Source organism: Dermacentor variabilis, chromosome 3, assembly GCF_050947875.1.
Source record: "Dermacentor variabilis isolate Ectoservices chromosome 3, ASM5094787v1, whole genome shotgun sequence".
Lineage (NCBI taxonomy): Eukaryota > Metazoa > Arthropoda > Arachnida > Ixodida > Ixodidae > Dermacentor > Dermacentor variabilis.
Window position 1 is genome coordinate 95,122,568 of NC_134570.1, and position 21,962 is coordinate 95,144,529.

The 21,962-nt window shown below is 44.9% G+C and overlaps 1 pseudogene; it reads left to right on the forward strand.

The window, feature by feature from the left end:
• The first annotated feature begins 2,111 nt into the window (after nt 1–2,111).
• LOC142576812 (U2 spliceosomal RNA) lies at nt 2,112–2,291 on the forward strand (annotated as a pseudogene).
• The last annotated feature ends 19,671 nt before the right edge of the window (nt 2,292–21,962 follow it).

Sequence of the window (21,962 nt, forward strand, 5' to 3'; positions counted from 1 at the left end):
TGGGTGTGCAGCAATCGAGGAAAAAAGTCTCACCTTTCGCAGGCACTGGCGTGCCACGCTTCTCGTCCCGGATGCCTTGCGCAGACTTCTCATCAGTGCCAAAAGATGGCGCAGCGTTCGCATGTTCCGGTCTGCCATGCATTTCAGAGGCCAAGCGTAGGACTCGTGGCGGCGCCGCTAGATGGCACCGCGTGTTCTTAGGGAAGCGCGAAGGAGGAGTCCCGCTGCAGTACACGCCTCATGCAAAACTCGTTTTGGCGGTGGCGATACGCTGTGTCTTTATATTTATTCAATGCTAAAAACAATAATGTCGACAGTCATGATGAGATAGTACCGCTGTCTTTTTTTTTGTTTTACAATTTCAGGCCCAACTTACACGAACACATTTTCTGCCGACGTTTGTTCCTGCGGAGTTGTCTGACGTAGCTCTTCTTAAAGCGAAGCTGTTTGTCAGATTAGAAGTGATCCACAACCTTATATATGCATGTTTTCTCGTCTAATGAAATAATATAATCGTCGATTTATGTTTGGAGACGAACGGCCGCATTATAGGGGGGCGGGGATGTTCACAATTTTTGTTTATTTGTGGGGGCAATTACGTCATAAACAACAATTGCTAAAAGTTTAATTCTGCCTATTTAATGTGTTTATGAAAAACCTATTATAGGCCTCTCCGCTTCCCTGGGAGAAGCGAAATAGCCGCAATTCTATATTGAAGAGAATGATGGTCCTGTTATGGATGATCACAAACTTTGAGGTACGTTGGTTATTTCGCAACTTAATATTTACTAAATGATCGTTTTCTTACTCTTTGATAGCGTAATACGGAATACATGCATTCTTTGCTCAGTGTTGTGGAACAATTAAACATGACACGCAGAACCTCAACACAGACAATTAACCTTAGCAACCAGACTCTTAACCCTTCAAAGAAGGGCTCAGATACTTTCATATTGGCCCCAATAGTTGCTTTGGTTTTACTGCCTTATTGCCAGTCACCTTTTTAGAGTGTTTCTTTCCCGTAAATTTCCTTGCTTCGGATGCGATGTATACCTAGTAAAGTGTTTAGTAACTCGTACCTGGTAAAGAAAGAAGAAACAGCAGCAAAGGTAAGGAAAAGGTAACTTTTCCACTAAACAGGATTCTCTAATAATGATGAATAATATATAGTAGGTTCATTGTTATTCAAAAGAAATGTTACAGAATTTACAGAAAGGCTGCTGATTTTGTTTGTAAATTTGATGGCCTATCATTGCGGGGCCGTGCAACGAATTTACAGAAGTGAGCGTTTTGGCGCAATTAGTTGCTCTATATATGAAGGCTTGTCATCGCGGTGCCATGGAATAAAATTATCGACTTCTGTAACTTTTACGCTAAATTCCTGCAAATGCGATGACGTGTTTCCGCGGCGACGTGAAATTAAACTACAGTCGTTTGTACTTTATATGCAAAATCACTGTAAAAAGAAAATCTGGGCCATTCCACTCTCTGAAAGTGGATGACGAGCGAAGCTGTGTATCTTAATGGCGAACTGAACGGGGAACCTAATACCTTAATGGCGAGCTGTCCATTGCTGTGCGTCAAACAATGTATGCATATAAACGCAAGGCGAGGTGCGACTAGTCGCTCCTCCACAGTGTTGAGCATTGGAATATGATGAGGCACCTGGGGGTATGCACCAGATGCATTGTTGGGAAATGCGGCATGGCACCGTTTACTAACGAATCCAAGCACGTAGAACACACACACACGTCACCGCCCTCGGAGCGAACTCACAGCTTCGCCGTAGCCAAGGCGATCATGCGTTGGTCGACGTCCCGGAGTACAGTAATGGTTGTGATGTTACTCGGAAACCACAAGTGGTCATACACAACACTGGCCACACAAAATTGGTTCCGCACAAGATCCCTCTGAAAATTGGCAATTGCTCCGATGAAACGTCCCAAGTTAGCAGGATCGCGGCCACATGAACGGCTAACATTTCATTTCGCCTCGTGGTCCTGGCGGGCAGCACGCTTACGGGACCGCGACCACGGCAGAGCTGAAGGAAAGGAAAGGAGATACGCAAGCGCTTGGAACGCCGACAAAAAGAGGGCGGTGCGAACATAGACATGGCCGACGCGGGTCAAAGTTTAGTATCTGCTCTTATCAGCTAAATATATGATGCGTGTTGTGCTTAGACCTAAGACATTAAACTTATTTTTGCAACTTGGTGGAGTGCTCAAAGACAGCTTCACCTGCGCCGCGGTTTGGCCCGGTACTGCACTATCTTCGGGATCGGCCCACGTATGGGGATAAATTTTTCGATCTACATGACTTGATAAGCGTACACATTTTTTTTCCAGAAACTAGCCATCTGCAGCTTTGCTATAAGTTGACGGCGCCTTATAGCAGTGCTGTGGAATGAAATTAGGGATTCTTGTACATTTTACGGAAACTAGATGGCAGCCGATGCCCCTGCCGCGGGAACAGTGCCGTAACAACAACAGCGCATTTTTTAGAGTGTACATAACTTTAATTTCGACTGCAGAGGGGGCTTTCTTCTCATTTTCTATCTTTCCGATTTGCTTGGTACCCAGGCAGAAACTGTAATATACATGTTTCATAGTTGCTCACGCCTTGTTAGAGTGTGTATATGTGTGTGTGTAGGGGGGGGGGAGGTTGTTGAGTGCGCATTGGGAAGTGGGCGGGATAGGCGAGAACGTTTGAAATATTTGCAATAAATTGCACATTTGGGGCCCTATAACCAAAAACTATTCCGATATGTTTTTATTCTAATCGCCTGACGTCAAATTTGCGTAACCGCTGACGGAAGCATCGGGTGGTGATCCGCAAGGTTGTCTGACAAGACCAATCAAACACTCTCCTCATTTGTAAGAAGTCACTTTTCTTTGCTTTAAAAACAAATGACATTGCCTACACTGAGCGGCTTGTCTTATCTAATTGGCTGACAAGAGGCCAGGAGCACACACAAGTGGAGAGGGCTTCGACGGGGTCGAGCCAGTGCACCGAAAATCGATAACCGGTTGAAGAGGGTGGTGCCGGCGCCTGTGATTGGTCCACTTTCCCTAACGTATCTTGCACTGGCCGGTCGAAAATCGCGACGACATGCAGCGGAAGGTTAAGAATGCCACTAAAACGGATCCTCAGCAAAGAATAGTTGGCAGAACGAGGTTGTAAATATGCCGAAAGTGCTCGCAAACGTTACAAGGCCAGGGAAAAAGCTTTATTGTATGCAAATAAGCCCATGCTCTCAGGCAAGTGCGAGTAGCCAGTGCCTGCGCCATCGGCTGCAGCCATCTTTTATTCCTTTCGGAACGGGGCAGCCTGTGGCTATTCAGAAGAAAATTCAGTTTTATTCGGATATATTAATGCGTCTTTAACACTTACACGTAACTTTGACGTAGTGAGGTCTCGCGGTTTTGTGACGTCACGGGACAGGCACGTGAAGTGGGTGTCGCCCGAAAGCTTTTGACCAATAGCCGAGGGCTAATGGCGAAAATCGTCGAATCATAAATAACTATTATTTTCTTATTTCCAGTCATGCATAATCAGTGTGTTCACGTCATATCAGATGGGGAGCTACCGCGGTTTTTTGACGTCGTGTGACACACAGAGGAAGTGGCGGTGGTTGAAAAAAGCTTTCGACCAATGGCGGATGACTTATTTCATAATTGGAATAGAAAAGTTAGGAATAGCTTTAAGTTATAGCGCCCTTGCATAGGCCTATAGGCCTTCCAACTCCTGATGAACGCAAGCTCAAGTTCGATAAATTATAGCTACTATGAAATAGCGAGCACTCTTAAACTCAATCATTCCTGTTAGGAGTGACAAACGTACTGTCGAGCAAGGCCTCTCTGTAGAAGGCGCGAGAGGATAAATTTACCTCCGATTGCTTCATATATGGCGCGACAGCGGCGCCATCTGCGCACGTTACGCATGCGTGGTTTAGCAATGACGTTTTTCTACTATGCACAACGATATCTAAGTATAAGACGCGTGAATGGCATGGTTGCAAAAATAAAAGAGATTATGCTACAACTTGTTCTCATTATATTGGTTTCAGCAATTGAGTCCCTTCCCCAGATTTAAGGACGCTCCACGACAAAAAAGCATTTACATTTATATTAGTCTCGCCGATGCACCCAAGGGGCTCCTCATGTCGTTAATTGCGAGCGTTTTCTGTCAACAACGTTAACCCTAAACCTCTCGCCTCAAAGATCCGATAGGAGCAGGGCAAATCCAGTAGCCAGGTTCACCACGCGGCAGTGCTTTCCCTTCATCCTGCAAGACTGAACCTCATGAACACGTTTAGTTAAGGTTTACGAATAAATTACTACGTTCCCTCTGTGCTATACACGCCTCGAGACAGTGAGGCGTGATATAACATGTCGGCGAGGCAAAGCAAAAAGAAAACGCTTTCACGTTTCCTCTTGAACCGCTAATGCCTTCATGCAAATGAACGTCTCTAGAGTGTATAAGCGAGCGGCATCGGGGAAAAGGTGGCTTGGCTCTACATGAAGACGCTGTACCCGGCGCCCACCAATCTGCGAGAATGTAAATGCGGTCGCGCTATACTAACCATGCCACCACATTGCATCAATACGGAAGCTGCGCAGTTGCTTCAATCAAATGAGCGAGCGGGAACAAAACGTTTCCTTTCGAGCCGCATCCGGTAGCGTCGTTCTGCAGGATAGAGTTGTGTTCTGCTTGTTTATTTTTTTCTTTCCTTTTGTTGTCGGCATGCTTCAAAGCTTTATTTGTTGTCATACGTGCTTCCCCGAATGAACATCGCACAGATCTCAATAGCTCACTGACGTGAGCTATTGAGATCTGTGAAAAATCTCGACAAGCGCCGCTTGCACAAGAATGGCTAGTTGCCTTAATTGGTGGAACTTTTCGCTAAGAGGCAGCGCGGTGCAAGCGTCTCAGTTGTCCAGGTGCATATAAATTTCATTAAACAGCACAGTCATCAACCTTCATTCAGCAACTAAGGCGTAATTCGGTACAGTTGGTTGATATGACTTCATTCTGTGACATTGCGCGAGTCAGTGGAATTATAAACTAGCAGCAAGAGCAATATTTGCACATGTTTTATTGGCGTTTACCCTATGCCTTGTTTATACTGGGGCCACATCGGGCTGTACAGTTGTAAAGTAAGTAATTTGCTGTTTATCTTGGGAAAGGAACACAGGGGTTATGAAATGGTGCATAGTACATGACGCCGGAATTACTCTGAATTATTTGAGCGCTACCAGAACACGTTCCAAGAGCGTTTTCTTGCATTACATCCGATCCGCCACAACCGTCGAGAAAGATGGGCTGGTGCAGTTGTAGAATACACAACATACCATTGCAGCAAAGAGAATCTGACGTTGCACACAAGAAACGACCTGCGAACACTGAGAAGCATTCTTTTTTTTTTTTTTTTTACACTGCGACCACGAATATATGCTCCTGCGCAGGTCCAGTGTGCAACCGCTGGTGGCTCGAAGATAATATTTCATGAGGTTTTGATACGGTTGTACTACTCCTCGTCGACTTGGTCTGAATCTTTTATCAATGTTTGAATAGAGCATTAAATTTTCGCATGATAGGCTATTGAATATTCAGTGCGCGAACCCGTTACCGCTGGTCTTGTGTGTTTCACCGTGGTTGGTCACAATCTAGATCTGCCTTGGACTCTTTGTGTGAGGCAGCAACGATTTATCAATATCAAACTAAACATCTCCTTCAATGAAAGCGTATGGTGCTCAAATTCAAACCCGGAAACGAATAAGGGACGCAGCCCATGATAAAGAAAATGCTGCGCATACATAGGCAAGGACTCTGAACGAAATTTTGGAGTTTTCAGCGTTTACATGTCATTTTTTTTCCATCTTATGAACTAGTAATGCACAAGCGCACCGACAGCTACGTGTAGGGGAAAAAATGTTTAACATAGCGTTAACGACCCTGTACAAAGCTTATTTAAAAGCTCACCTCCTTGCAATGTATACCAAAACGAAACGAAATGTGGTTCTGTTAAAAGCTTCAACGACAGGCACTACCAAATTTTACCTTGCTTCGTTAGATGTTGGTAGATTAAGATGTATTAAAGCGTGAATGTACGCTGGTGCACTTGTATAGTTAATTAGGTCCCTAGGGTTGCTGTAGATTACATCCCAAATTAGTTCTGGCGAATGAATTATGGATCCACGGCTTAAGCACCCCGTCTACGTTAAAAGGGAAATTGTACAAAGCATTTACCAAACTGGCCAGGTTTCCGACCAGGTTTCGTGAAAGCGCGTCCAAATGATCTAGTATTCGTCGTCTTGAAACTCAAAAGCCATGATCTACAGCAACTTTCTTCGCTGCCATTCCGCTATAACCAATGGTCGTGGTGAACAATTGTGTTAACTTTCGGAAACTTTTCGTCCCCTGTCTCAGAATTCAATGCCTATCCTTATGTGTCTATTTATTTTTCTACTCGGGGTCTTTGCTACAGGATCAGCCACTATTGGAAATCCGTATTGATGTTTTTCCTTTTGATGTGAAAGCATCAACTAGCCAATTGAGCAAAAACAAATATACAAATCCCACGCACTGTGGGAATCGATGTAAACGAAGCTTTGTCTGCTGTTTGCATTCATTCACGCTATTTGGCGGTCATATATTGACGGCATACGACATTCGTGACGAGATGTGAAATCTTACGGCGCCTGCTTCGCTTACATTTGTTGTTCTTACTCCGCTCGACGCTTTCTGCAAGCCTCCGTCTCGTCGGCACTAAGTGCATGCTTCGGCAGAATTATGGGTTGTAGCGCTTTACCTCACAAAACTGCCTCCTCTCTCTCTCTATTCCTTCGCTAACGTTTTCCCCAACTCCTCCCACTGCTGTCGTTGCTAGGGTGCCTCGATGTAGCGCGCCACCTAATGGTGGCTGACTGAAGAGTGCCGGCCTCCCATTCCGCTCATCAGCAAGCGCAAGCGCTTTCTCACCAGGGAGAACGAGTCGGTTTCTGCTTCCGAAGAAACAGAGCAGTGATAGACTAGATGGACGACAGTTTGCGTAACCCATACGGTACGATGACAAAGCTGTGTGAGCCCAATCCCTGCTTTGCTGCTATTATGACGATGGCAACCGGTTTAAATGTCTTCCTTTGCTATACAGCTCTGTTATGAGCATCCATATACCTACATTGTGCGCTGGCTATTCCATGATAGTTGCTCTGAGCGCCTTAACACAAAAATCTTTCGAAGGAAGAGCAGACGTTGCGTCCGCTAGGCGAAGCAAACCGAGTCAGCGTTCACTTATGTATAGGAAACGAAGCAGAAGTGAGCTGCATTAACGGCATTACGGAGTCCATCCAATGGATTGCTCATCGCCAGTGCTCCTTTCCAGCGCAGAAGCGGGAGACCGGTGTCCTGAGACGAAGGGAAAGAGCAATCACAGGAATCAGTCCTCTTTTGCTGTCTTTACAGAACTACGAAGGAAGATAAATCAGTGGTGACGCGTAGCCCAAGGGCTGGCAAAGAGAAATATGGATGCGGCAAGCTCGGGTTCTCGCTTTTCTGCTGCGATCACACAAAGGGGTTCGTAGCCGCCTAGACAGCGTAGACAGCCCGCTCGAGACGATCGCCAGCCACTTTTCGAAGGGACAGCGCCTATGTCATTCTCGTAGAGAAAGCGCCCTCAGTGCGAGGCGGAGTAAGTAGGCACTTTGGTCAGTGGTGGCTCATTGCACTCAAAGCGAGAGTATAACGCCACTTATTGAAGACTTTGTGTTCAAGACACTGTGAAACACGTAATTGGAGAGTATTACCGAAGGCCTCAAGGTTGAGCCAAATGGTTGTTTTATAACGAACCTGCCATGCATAGCCTCATACCTTCTTATTCATTAAATTGGTTCAAGCTGATAGAGCTTGAACCAATTCCATTGTCTTCTACAAAACTAAATGGTACGCTTGAAGAATCTCAGCAAAATAATCATTTCGATTTCTGATTGACTAAGTGGCAATAAAGCTGGTCACAGTAGCTGAGCATACCTCTGATGAGATCAGTTCTGCGTTACACGTGCACGTAAATAAAAACGGTCTCGCCTTAAATTTTGTTTGTTTAAGGGCAACTAAAGATAATAAACTACGCAAGTTTTGAGATCGAGCCAGTAAGCCACTGAGCCTGTCATATACTGCAAAAACAGAAAAAAAACTGGTCAACAGCGCATAGGAATAATTAGCAGCGGACAACTAAAAGCACAGAGAATATATTCATAGATTGTTTCGCCTCCCACCGCTATACATGTCCTTAAGAGAGGCCCTGAACCACCCCTCGGCTTTTGAGAAAAAACGCAGTCCGCTTATAGTATAGGCTGCTGTGAACATCTCAGCTAAACTTTGCAGTCTTGCGCGGTGCGTGGAGTGCGCGAGCAGAGCCCAAGATCGCCTTCTTCTGACATGCTCTCTTTTCAACAGAAGCCTTCTCCTCACTCTTCTTGCGCCGTATTATTGCGTAATATAGCAGATTCCCATACGCAACTGGTATTGGCCAATAGCTGACATGAATCAAGATGAGTGTTTCGATCAGTCCGTTTCTTCCTACTGTTACTGCGTATGCTTATTGACGTAGTTTAATAAACAGAGCAAAGTAAGCGAAAATATGAGTAGAATTTCGGTAGGAATTACTTCTCTGTACGTACTTCTGGAAGTACGACTATCATACTAAAGCCGAATATCGTCTGCTAACTTTACGCCGCGCCCGCCTGCGTAGGAATGAAGCTTTGGCTACACTTCTTATCAGTGCATCCCGTAGCCATCGGGTCTCGCTAATTTCAGTTAGTTTTGAACACACAACCTGGTCTCGAACCACGCAAATTTTCAGGTCATGTTATACGCACGCTCGAAAGCACGCGCTAACTCCTATAGCCTCTTGTGGCTAGACGCCTTGGCATCCAAGTTACGCAAAATGCGTAACTTGGATGCGGCTACTATCATTCGGTCAAGCTGGTGCAGGACAAGGCCGGTCTGCCTATCGCATAACGACCAGGTTGGAGCATATGAGTGCTAGCACGCGCTCACGCCCTGTCATGCGCAAAGCAAAGGCTGCGTATGCGCACTACAATTGCATGTAGCTATTGGCGTGGATACCTTAGATACCGCCCCGTAGCGCAGATACCGCGGCCGCCGCGGGGTGCCGTGACAAGTCCGCTGGCTGTAAAAGCTCGCCGATCCCACTTCAGCTCGCTGAGGACGACCACGTGTGGTGCATCATAGGCGCCAAAGCCAGAAATCGTTGTGTTTACGTGAACTTCCAAAATCAAAATTTTAAGTTCGCGCCACCATGACATTCAGTAGGCGGATCGTTTTGGGCACGCCTCGCTCCGCCCTACGCCGTGGAAGGCATTGGAAAAGGGACGGGAGCACCGCGAAAGGGATCGTAGGCGACCTTTGGTTTCCCATGACTGTGTTTCTGCTGAACGCATCGAAATGCTTTTATGCGGCAAACTATTCGTGAAATAGTCTATTTTAACTTCAAATGCATTTTTCGACTTCGATAAAAAGTGGTTCAGGGTCCCTTTTTTAAGGTCAGTTTCTCTTTTACAACTTCCAAGAGCTTACTGTTCGAACTAACCGATTTGTCGTACAGCTAATGCGATGAATACTCAGCTGCAGCAGCTTTGTGTTTTGAACTGTTCCTATTATTTTTTATAGCGCGCTGTTCTTCCTCCTCCTTGACTGGTGCTGCACCCGGAGCAAGTTGTGGCCTGCAGCCCAGTCCTGAGGCAAGGAGCACTACAGATGAAAACTGCAAATTGATCCAATTCAAAGAGTAACATCATCGCAATGAAACAGTGCGAAATAAATGCAAGAAAATACATGCCGGCAATACGGGCGCTGTGTTTTTAATATGTTAGCATTAGAATGCTCATGGAAACAAAAAAACCCGGTGGCATCCTTCGGTTCCCTTGTGACGTAGAAGAGAAGGATGTATGTGAGAAGATTTGACGTCACCAATGGATATGGGGAACGACGGATGGAGAGAAGGCGATAGAGGGTGCGTGAAGGAGGGCGAGGGTGGAGTGACGTCACACTTTATCAATCGGTAGGAATACAGGTGGTGCGTGACGTCGCACTTCGGCGTTCGTAGCTAGAAGACCCTGTTTCCCTGTATATACAGGAATACAGGAATGTATATACAGTGTCCCTGTATATACAGGAACTCTAGGCTGACCGGCAAGGCAGAGGCGGCATTCTAGATGGGACGCGCTGCGGCGGACTTGACATTCGGGCTGTGGCGTTTGACAGGTTATGACATCTATTGTGCAGGCAGGTTAATTTGAGTACAGCGTGAGCTGAAATGCATCAAGCGTCACCAAGAAGCCTTGTGGCTTTCTTCAGTCGTCTTGATGGTTAATTAAAATTTGCGAATTCTAAATGCTAACGCATTTTCGTCGTATCAACCGACTGATTCAACATTTTTCTGAGTCTGTCATCCTTCATGCGTTTCGCTATGTTTGATTTTGACGATGTTAACCAGTTAAGAAACAGTGTCGTGTTATCATTTCTTTTTCAAACAATTTTCACATTCGTTAAGCTAAGAAGAACTCATAATGCGGAAAAAATATGTTATAAAATAACATATTGCTACTTTTGATTATTCTTTCTCCAATTGAATCGAGTCTCAGGCTGATCAACTTTCAAGACACTTATTGGCAAAACAAAAATAAATGTTGCAGCATGACATAGCTAAGCGTAAGAAACTTTCATATTAGCGTGCCATAAGGACAATACTTATGACGATTATAGTTTTCATAAATGCGTGTACACGCTTCTGTATTCACTATGTCTAATTGACATATCTGACATTTCAACCGATGTATCAATGCAGCCTTTCAGCATTTACCATTCTTGCTTACTTACGTTCAACTTGTGCTATCTTTATGTCATATATACTAAGAAAATCATTGCCATTACCATCCCGCAATGAAGCTTTAGGTATAGTTTAAAGCGAAGCTTGCTGTGCGTTACCCATCCGCCTATGTAGCGGTTTTTTTCGCGTACCTGTGTAGAAGCTGCCAGTAGAGTGAGAAAAAAATATAGATAGAAGAAGCACTTGCCTAATATTTGTGCTTTTGCTAGGACATGATAATTCCCACCATTCTAAAGTCATTTATAAAGAGTCTATTTTTACGCTTTCAAACACCAGTCTCTTGCATTTTGGTTGCATTTTGGAAGCAAATATACGGGCAGATTATACTAAACAGGGTCAATCAATCACCGCAGCTACTTCCGCGTCATTAGGCGTCACCTGGGTACACACCTTGCGCTCCGCTCGTAATCAGATACAAATTACTTTTCCTCGGCGAGCGCGACGGTTTTGCACATTGGCACTTGTTATGCTTCTTCCACTGTCCAACATGCCAATGAGGGGTATAGAACCGGGTAGCGGTGCTCCGGTTAATACGTGACCGGCTTCACTGTACTTGAAAAGACGCGGTCCTACGAATATGGCTGTAGTAAGAAACGAAAAACGCAGTTAATTCGAATAATTAGAAGAAAGCAAGGAAGGGGGGGGGGGTAATGGTGGGAAAGAGAAAACGACACAGAAAACTAATCCAGCTGTTTTATGGCCCAGCGCTCACGTTAGCTAGCGGTTAGTGATTTCGCAGCTGTAGCGACACGGCTCATAACAGGTCTTCCGTCAAACGGGTATTTGCAGTTATCACTCTTTCCAATTTCTCGGTTGCCTGAAAAATTGCGCGTGTGTTTTCTATTTTTGTCACGTACGCGCAAGAACGACAGGAGCTGGCTTTATTGCATTGGTTGATAGTCGACACTATGTGACAATTTTGTTTCGGTCCATAGCCTGACGCAAAGAGGACTGCCGCGATTAGAAGTGCAACTAGGAATAAAGATTTGATAAGAAGCTTGGGATGACCGCATGGCATTTGACATGCGGCATGTGCCGAGATGTAACTGTTCGTATTAACTTTCTTCTACACTTCATCATCACATATCGCTGATTTCTTCCTTTGTCCCATTTTCCCTCTACAGAGTAGCAGAGGAGATTAAAGACCAACTTTGGCTGACGACTGAGTTCCGTTAAAAAGAAAAAAAAAGAAACCTCACTTTCTTTTCTTTCACATTGTCTCAACCTTAGGGTGCCGAAAAGAGAATAAACATTCTCAGATTATTAACCTATCACTGTATACATTCAGCATCACTGTATACAGGCATCGCTGTACTGAGAAATGGACTAAGGCACGAGTTATTGGAGCACTGCTGCTTTTTACTGCAGACCAAAAATGGGCTGCGATGTCCCGTCTCTAACGCAGCACACCAGCTAAGCTTCAAACAAACCGCATCGGTTCTGACGAACGAGGAAACTAGCATGGAAAAAGAATGTTAGGCCCCATAGTGAAAGACGTCTTCGGCATTTGTTTAATAAACGCTCGGCCGCATAGCATTAGGGCCCGGTCGAAAGGTACATATTAAGAACTGCTGACTTCACTTCTGCCATGGAGATCAGTGTGCACTGGAATCCGCCGATTCCGGGTGAAGAGACCATCATGGTTGGTTCTGTGGCCGGAAGAATGCGGGGAATTTCTCGTTTTGGTGCGCCTGCGGAAAAGTAATAACACGGGCTGGATTGCGGGAGTGCTCAAACCAAGAGAGCAAGGATAGGCAGCTTAAAGTTATGTTATATGCCAATTTTTTGTGAATCTTAGTGTCCAGGATGTACACTTCGCGAATAAAGACCCAAGACGTCCCCTTTGTAGCCTATACGCTGACGATGCCACAGTTAGAACCACTTGCTGCAGTCTCGTGCTACAGGCGCAGTTTCCCAAAACGCTTCTGTCATCATTGTGCAAATATTGTGCAAGGAGGCTGTCACATGAAAAGTCCTTGACAGTAAAAAGTTACGTCAATGCCAGCATATTTAGCCACCGCTCACTACTGGCGATAACTTAAGCGCAGTGACACTTGGATCGCTGACAAAGCGCGTAAAGGAAAAGAATTGGAAGAGAATCGTACCGTGCAATCGATCTCTCAAAATGTAGTTCTGGTCAAATTGTCATGAATTCTGAGGTATTATGCGCCAAAACCGTAGGCGCTCAGCCAACGCGGCTGGTAGTTAAGGTCACAAGTCATCCTCTCGATACCAATAGGAAAAGCCCGTGGCGAAGCAAACAACACAAAAGTACTACACTGTCGTGCATAAGAACAGCAAAACTAAGAATTGAATAAATGCGGTTTTGTGCGTATGACTGCCTGTTTCCTATAGTACACGTGGAAATGTATCTGACTATTGTGTATCTGTCCTCATTGTTTGCTGTAATACCTGAAGGCTCTAAGAGAGAGAGAGATAGCAAAGAGAGGAAAGGCAGAGCAGGGCTCTAAGAAATTGTAGAAGTCATCTAAGGGACGACTATATATATATATATATATATATATATATATATATATATATATATATACAACGTTTCTCATCATAATTTGCAACATGAAACAATATATTCTACTTGCTTGCATGGTCAATATCACGCACGTAAGAGTAGCCAATAAGTGAGAAAGGCAGGAGAATGAGGTCATGAATGATCATTTATATTTTCAAGACACAGAAAGTAGAAAAGTAGCGGGCATTACCCACCGCCAAAGCGAAAAATAAAATTATTGCTGCGGGCGGAATCCGCCAGTGCCTCATGGCAAATGGGAAAGCGCAAATCTCTCAGAAAGCCTGATGCTCGCGGAAATGAAGTGCAAGCAAAAGGAACTACTGAAATTTCCGATGGATCACAGTCTCTGCCCAACTCGGAATGAAATGACCCACGATCTTTGGTGGTTTCCCAGCTCTGGCTCTCATTTGTCACCACAGGAACGAGCCTGCCGTAAGCGCACAGCTCATGGGAATCCACCGCAACGGCTGACTACACGCAAAGCCTGGAATTCCTCATCGGCTTTGTCGGCGCTGGCGTCCCACAAGCCTTCTTGCTCTCTCTATCGCTGTCTCTCTTTTTTTGTTTTTGTTTTGTGTTTCACTGGGCAAATAAAGAAAAATTGGGGTTTTAGCTTCATTGAAAAATCTATTTTGGGGGGAGAAAAGAAGAATAACGATTTTCAAAACTACTGGATAAAACCAATCAAGGTAATGCGAAACGAACTCACAGAATACTACTTGCAACAGAAAGAAAGAAAGGGGAAAAGAATGCAGGAAGAAAAAGCAAGAAGCGTGCTCCTATAATCGAGAGACGCGTAGTATTAAACTGTGAATATAAGAGAAAGAACAGCGCAGCGGGAAATCATTTCAGCTGTGGTGCAACACTGAATGCGACCTTGCTCATTGCAGACGAGCTATAGAGTATATTGACGGCCACGGAAATAGACAACTGGCCGTATAATTTCTAGCGCTAGCGGGCAAATTACATTCTTGTGGGAAACAATGCGTAACTACATGGGTCTTCGTGCGTCATTCGAAACAGGGCGGCTTTGTGTCCCTTAAAATGGCGCGAGAAGGCCCTGATAGAGTGATAACATATAATACGAAAATTATTGCTACAATACCATCACAGAATTGCAGTCTAAGTTATTCTCTGTAATATCTTGAGCTTTACGGAACCTTATAGCCAGCTAGGCATACGCTCGATTTCAAAAAATACGCATTGAGGAGCAGTGCACTTTCGTTAGCGTGCTGCAGATTCGGCAGCTGTCTTAGCCCGCTCCTTATTTGTTGCCTCACATTCGACGGAACCGAACACGAAGTGATTCTGAACAACGAAACCATTACTTCAGATTTAATTTTGTAGCACAGCCCTTTGAGTCCCTGCTCTTATAGTAACTGCCATTTTCTTAAGGCTTCGCTTCTGCTTATATGCGCACAGGAGCTTCAGAGTTCATAGAGAGGTTTCTACTCTATACGCTGTACTGTAGTGTAGTGTAGCAATCAACGTAAAATACTCCGTACGCAGAAAGAGAGCATGGGTGGCTGACATTCTAAATTTGCGACAGCGTTTACAAATAATTTATTGCCGGCCTCGTTGGCCGGTGGTGGCAATACGAGGCCGGATTTTATGGGTGGATATCGGCGGGAGCACCCGCTTTGACCTTTTTTTTTTCTCCTTTCAATATTTCTGACAGATTTGATCGGTGCCTACGCGGTACATCTGTAGTCAATTCGGGTGGTCGATCCGATTCTCCGAGTGAGATTGCAAAAAACTCCCGATCCGAGTGAGAGGGAAGCAGTGAGAGTGAAGGAAGCGAGGGTCAAGGGGAACTTTCAGCGATGCCCGTCTGAACGCCGCCACACCAGGCATTGGTATAGCATCACGCCAAGCGAGCGCGCAAGCAAGTAAAAAAATGGTAGGGTGTCGCCTACGGTTTCTGCCGGAGGAGTTCCCCGCGTGGGATCTCCAACGGATTGAAACTCCTCAGGACTTTAATAAAGTTCTTGACTGACTGACTACGAAAGCGATACCATACAGTAGTCGAGAGAAGGGAAACCAAGCGGATCGATTTGTGTTAATGATCATATGCAGTCGAGAGAAAATGAAGCCAAGGAAATCAGCGGGGAAATTAGCTCTGAAAGGGAAATGTACAAAATAATAAAGAACGGGAAATGAAAGTGGACGAAAAAGTAACTTGTCGTCGGTAGTAGACGAACCGACAACCTCCGCATTACGCGCATTGCACTGCCAATTTTGCTAGGGTTGACGTTTCCGTCCACTTTAAATGCAAGTGCTTCCAGAAGGTCTACGTTACCTACGGTTTTCACTGGGGGAATTCCTTCGCATTCCATTGGGATGTGCTGAGTCGTCTCTGGATTGTCGCTGCAGCATCCACATGCCTCATCCACTCGTGTTTCCGAACATTTGCTCCGGTATGTTTTTTGTCCTTAGGTAACCGGCTCAAGCCTCAAATAGCAAGGCACTGCCCTTTCTGTTGTCGTACGGACTTTGCCTTCTAATGTCTTTCTTCGCATTCTTGTACATCTCCTCGGTCCTTTTTTCTTTCCATTCTTTGCGTCCAATTACCTGTGGCAGTTTCTCCCACTTTCTTCATGACGACTCCTGGTTGTCTGTTTACACTTTCAATTATTCTCTACTTGGTTGCGAACTTTCTTGACCTCTTCCTCCATTCAGTGCCCACGCTTTTCAAGTACGGATGCTTGTGCACTTTAGCTACCCATTTATTTTGATCCATGCTCCGGAGTCTTTCTTCAAAACTAATTTTACTTTGTGGTGCTCTGACTCCAAACAAGGCTCAAACCATGTCACGCGCTTCACTGCGTCATTTGTGGTTTTACTGTGGGCTTCGAAAACCAACCGGCGTACCGATCTTTCGTTGGCTTCCAACCTCGAAAACATATCCGATTTCAAGCATAGAATTGCATTTGCGAATGTTATCGCTGGCACCATTACTCCTTTCCAGATTCCACGCACCAACTCTTACTTACTGTGGCCCCGCAGTGCTCATTGTTTCATTATTGCAGTATTCCACTTCCCCTCTATTTTAGGATTCCTTTAGTGAGTGCTTGAGTACGTCTTTCCTTCGTTTTAGGTAGACGCCACGGTATTCTTATTGTTTGACTATGGGTATTACTTGTTATTGAGTTGACACTACGTAATTCTTGTCTCTTCATTAAAGATAAAAATTCCCGGTTTCTCTGTGCTAAACTTGAGGCTTAGATTTGTCACTGCATTGCCACGTATATTGGCAAGTGTATGTATATCTGTTTTATTCTCCGCTAGTAGCGCTATGTCGCCCGCATACATCAGTCCACGGAGCTTCTATTCCGAGTGTTGCATGACGTGCTACCTGGATAATAAAAAATCAAAGCTTCTCTCTTAAAGAAAGATGGGCGAATACGAAGCTTTCCCCCAATGCAAACCGAATCAAAGTCAAAGACTAAAGCCAACAACCACGCAACGAACCCAAGAAAAGCTGAGAAATGAAGAAAAAAAAACCATGCGACGGTGCCCTTTCCGTAGCGGAGCGAATGTTATTGCTGCCTGTTGAGCAGTTCCTACGCTGAGGGGAAGGTGCGTTATGACACGTGTTGCGGTCGAAAGTGCCGTGTACAGTTATCCTCCCTCTCACGTAATCGGCAGCAAAGGTCAACTGATCGACATTGCTCTCGTCCTCGCATTTGCGAACAGCTGTACTGTAGCTGCGCCATAGAAAGGCTGCTTAAGGGAGTAAAAATGCAGATATGATGATGTGCGGTGTTTATTGGCACAAGGGTCACTTAGGGCCAAAGAGCGCGCGAACAATGTTATTGTAGCTGTGAAATGGTGCTATGCAAGCGGGTGTATGAAACATGGCTGTAAAATGACCTAAAATTACCGCAAAATGCCTATAAACTATGCAAGAAATGTATGAGCATGTACACAGTAAGGTTTTAAATGTTTCAGAGTTGACTGGTCGGAACAATGCACGTATAGGTTAACAAAAACAGACACGATGATACTGTTGTTTAACTTCTTCTTGATACGCCTTTAGGCAGCGCCTCTATCCATCATATTTCGTCAACTATAGCCCCCCGATCACCGTATTACTAGAAAAGAAGCTTATATACCTAAGTAGATGGACAGCGCTGCTTAAACTCTGCACAAGATCTATGAACACTTGCGCCATTGCAAGCATGGCACGCATTGACGAATAATGCCGGACAAGCGCTGCCTGTGTTCTTATTAGGTCGTCCTCATGTGTTTACTTACTGATTACAATCAGTCACATCTAAGTAGCCCGCCAACTATCTACGAAGACTGCACGCCGCAAAACTACCGTAAGCATCGATTCCTGAAAGAAATTAGGAAAGCACGCATTGCCAGTTATCCTTAGCCGGCATACCTGCAAGTACTGTATAGCACTGCCCACTATTAGTTTGTGTCATGGTTCATTTCGCGTCGCACACCGCGGTGTCGTTCAGTGGCAAAGAAACGACTTTGACATCATCGCCGCGATAGGCGTGAGAATTTGTTAAAGGCAACATGGCGAAACTGTTTGCGACATGTATGCTGAAGCGCGTAATGTTTAACCCGCAAGCATGACACATCGCTTTAACGGAAGAGTAATGAAACCACACAATACCACAACGGCAACAGGGGCACTGACCTTCGACGACAGCGTAGCTTTCTGCGCCTTAAATGGCAGCGCGAACGCTACTAAAGTGAAAGTAATGCAAACAAAAACGGCACTGCTAAACAAAACGCTGTTGCTGTCGTTACGGTCGGCGCGTTCGCGGATGTGGCGTCCGTGCCCAGCCGCTCTTCTTTTTTATTTCAACCGTTAACTGCATCGCCGTGTCGTTAGCAATTCGGGAGTCGATAGGAACCTGCACGACGCTTACTGCCAGCTTACGCTCGAGCTCTGCCAGCTATAGGACCGTAGGAAAACATGGAACCATGTAGGCACGGTTTAAAGTATTTCCATAAAAAATATTCACTGGTTTTTTGCTCAGTGCAACCTCGCTGAATCTCTCGCGAATTCTCGACAATGAAGGCAAGTGCAGGAGCATCCCAACAATGGGAGAGCCGGCAGCAAACTGATCGTCGCCCGCTGCAATGAAAAGAGGCAGTAAGCGAGGTGGGAAAGTATCCTTCTGTGCGTGCATGAATCGTTTGCATCTTTGCATTCCCTTCTGTACAACCGCGCACAATGCCGTTATGCATTGCATATGTAAACGAACGAGCGAATTGCCCCAAAGGTAGAAATTTTCAGCCAGCCAGCGCGAAAGGACAGTAACAAATGCGAGATAGCCTAAGCTGCTGCAGGCGTCCATTTAGCAGGCACACAATGCACTTACACTTCAATGATGAGAATGAGAAAACAACATCGTACGCATAGGGGACGCACTCTGCACGACGCGGTAACTTTTAATGTCTTGAAGAGAGTATGGGTTTTGCAGCAATCACTATTGCAAATGTTTCATTAACACGCAGGTTATTTGTTGTATAACAGGATATATCTCGTACGTTCGGCCACGTAAAAATAAGTATGAAAAATAGAATTCCCCTGCCAGTGTGACTGTAACAGAATTGCACAGCAAGGAGGATGATTAAGTAAGTTGACGTATATGGGCACTTGGGAATGATTTAAATAGCACTGGGTGAACGGAGAGAACGAATATGGTGATGCGTCCTTCAAATCGGAAACTGTAGTTAAGGAATAAGCATTTTTTTTCATGAAGGTATGGTTGGCGTAATTCCGGAGCACGCAAACAATCAACACTGTCAAGTTGTTTGTTGAGATACATTAATATTGTGATATGCGTTCATAAAATAATATTTCAATAACGTCGAACCTCTTTGTATGAAAGGCGCATCCGATTGAGATTAAGTTTGTTACGACCATTATTTGCAGTAAACGTGCACTAGCTATGTACTAAAATTATGCATTTGTGGTTATATCTGCATGCGCTCGACATCATTACAAAAGCACTGATAAAGAGAAACAGGGTGTCCCATCTATCATACATCGCCTTTATTTTAAATAAAGACAGGCCACTAACCTTAAAAACGCCAAAATAACGAAGTTCATATTGTTCACAGTCGAGTAGACTAGACGCTAGTAATATTTTTGTTTATCCCATTCGATTTCATAATTCATTGCAATTCGCTAATCTTTAATTACTGCTCTGAATGGCGTGCTGTTAGGGAAGACTTTGTAGCAAATTGAAAGAAACCTGAAACTAGCATGTTTCCAGGAAACCACTTATCCCCCGTTTATTTTTCCCCCTCGTAACGAAAACCACTGAAAAATTACTAATATCACGTGATTAACTGTGGAGTGTCAGGGTACGATGACGGTTTCCTGAGCGTCATTGACGTATCGTACTTGATGAGACAGTAGTGCGACGACGCTGAGATTCGACCTATCATCGACCTCTTGAAGGGGTGCTCAACAAGCATACCACGCCATTCATATCCCGTGTTGACGTACTTCTGTTCACTAGACTACGCCCTAATCAGAAAAAACACCCGCTGGAAAGGCCAAGCCTATCTCCTGGTATAGGCCAAGGACTTGCGGGACAATACCCTCGTCGCTGGCCATGATCAGACCCCATCGGCCCATTAGGTTCCTCGCGAACGCTTGCCAGAGTGCGCGTGATGTATTACTGGCCCAGGCTTTCGGCAAATGTCAAAGGCTGCCGTGAATATCAGCGGCGAAAATACAAGTGGGTGATTGTCGCGACGTACTATCTAACGCACTATGCCAGGGCACAGGCGCCACAAGAGCCACGGCTTCCGAGATAGTGAAGTTGGTCATGTTTCGCATTGTAATGTGTCATAGTGTCCCGTCCACCGTAGTCACACGCAGGGGGACGGCGTTCATTGCACAGCTCACGCACGAATCATTTAAATGCAGCAACAGCTGGCATCGAAAGACGACCATAGAATAACATAGGAAACGACAAGAGTGCACACTGGAGCTGTTTAGCGGCCCAGATGCGGAGATTCGCCGATTCCGCTATGTGGCAGAGCAGATCAAGAATATGTGGCTGCGGCTGCGGCCGCGCTAGCACCTTGACAGACGGCTAGACCGAGCACGTGCGACGCCCAGTCAGGCACCGTCGCCGGTCTGGCGGCGACGTTATCCTGTAAAATGCGCCCGAGGATTGTTGTCGGGTTCCTCTGCCAGCGTCTGACACTACTGCTTCGTTGCCGTTTCACAGTAAGCTATTCTTTTGCGCATTGTTAAATATATTCTCTTCGTATTTTGTTGTGTCACTGTTTGCCGTATAAACAAGAGACGGAGGAGGGCATGGCGGCCATGAAGCCATAAACAGCTGCTTTCTATTTGTATGGAGCCCTTACCGTAGAAAGTTTCTTGTTTCTCAACATTTAATACAGTACTTTCTTGACAGCCATTCTTTTTGATGACGTACATTAATACCAGAGACAGCCGCTGTATTAGATCAGGAAAATACGCATTATACGAAGGAACGTAGCATCTTCATTCCAAAGCTTTGGAGGCTCCAGTATCGTTTACCTTCTGCCTCTGTCATTCTACGTGTTGAAGGAATCTCTACTTTTCGTTCCTCAAAATACATCTACTGCCAAAGGACACCTTGCATATTCAAGGGACTTTTCTAACTATCCGAAGACGATTGCAACGCTTGGAAGACAGCGGGACCGCCCAACACTGTCGAAGTGCTTAATTGGCTATGATGCCAGTATCTTACCCCTGTTTAAAGAGGGACTTACTGGATCACGCATTAAAGATGATGATGTTGGTGCGTGCCCAATGGTCTATGTGTCTATTAGTCACTTTAGTTTGGCACGCAACCATTCACACAGTTTTGCTACATTAAATCACTCTCCTTTGTAGAAGTACAAAAAAGCGTTATATTTATTCATTCTGAAACAATACCATTTTGAGTAAATTATTTGCTGGGTTATCTGCGTAGCTTCTTTCCCATTATCATGGTACTTACAACACGTCTTGTGTGTGTTGTTATGCTTGTGCGAAGTTCATTGCAATCACGCCATTAATTTCCGACTATTGTCCATTATATCGGTGTCACACGGCCAGTTTCGATCGCGATCAAGCTCGATCCTGATCAAAATTCTCAACTGTCATTGGCTCCCTTGCGGAGCTAGCGCAAAAGAATCAATAGCAACCGAGAAATTCCAACCGAATTGGGCTTGATAACGATTAAAAGTGCGCCGTGTGACACCCGTATTACTTGAATTTCGCAGTTTCTTCCCGTTTTCGTGTATGAGCCACTTACAATCTTGCTGCAATAAGTTCTCGTTTACTATTTTCGTCTTGTTGGCTGTCCAGCAAGCTGATTGATATTGAAGGAACATGACACGTTTATTTACGATAATCCTTTCTGAGTAAATTATTACAAGTACAATATCACAAACGATAAAGTTCTACTTCGTCATTAACAGTTAGCATGCTTGTTGCGCTAAGTAACAGCTTCAAACATCTTGAAATCATCCCATGCATGCTACGTTACTCGTAAAAAACCAAAATTA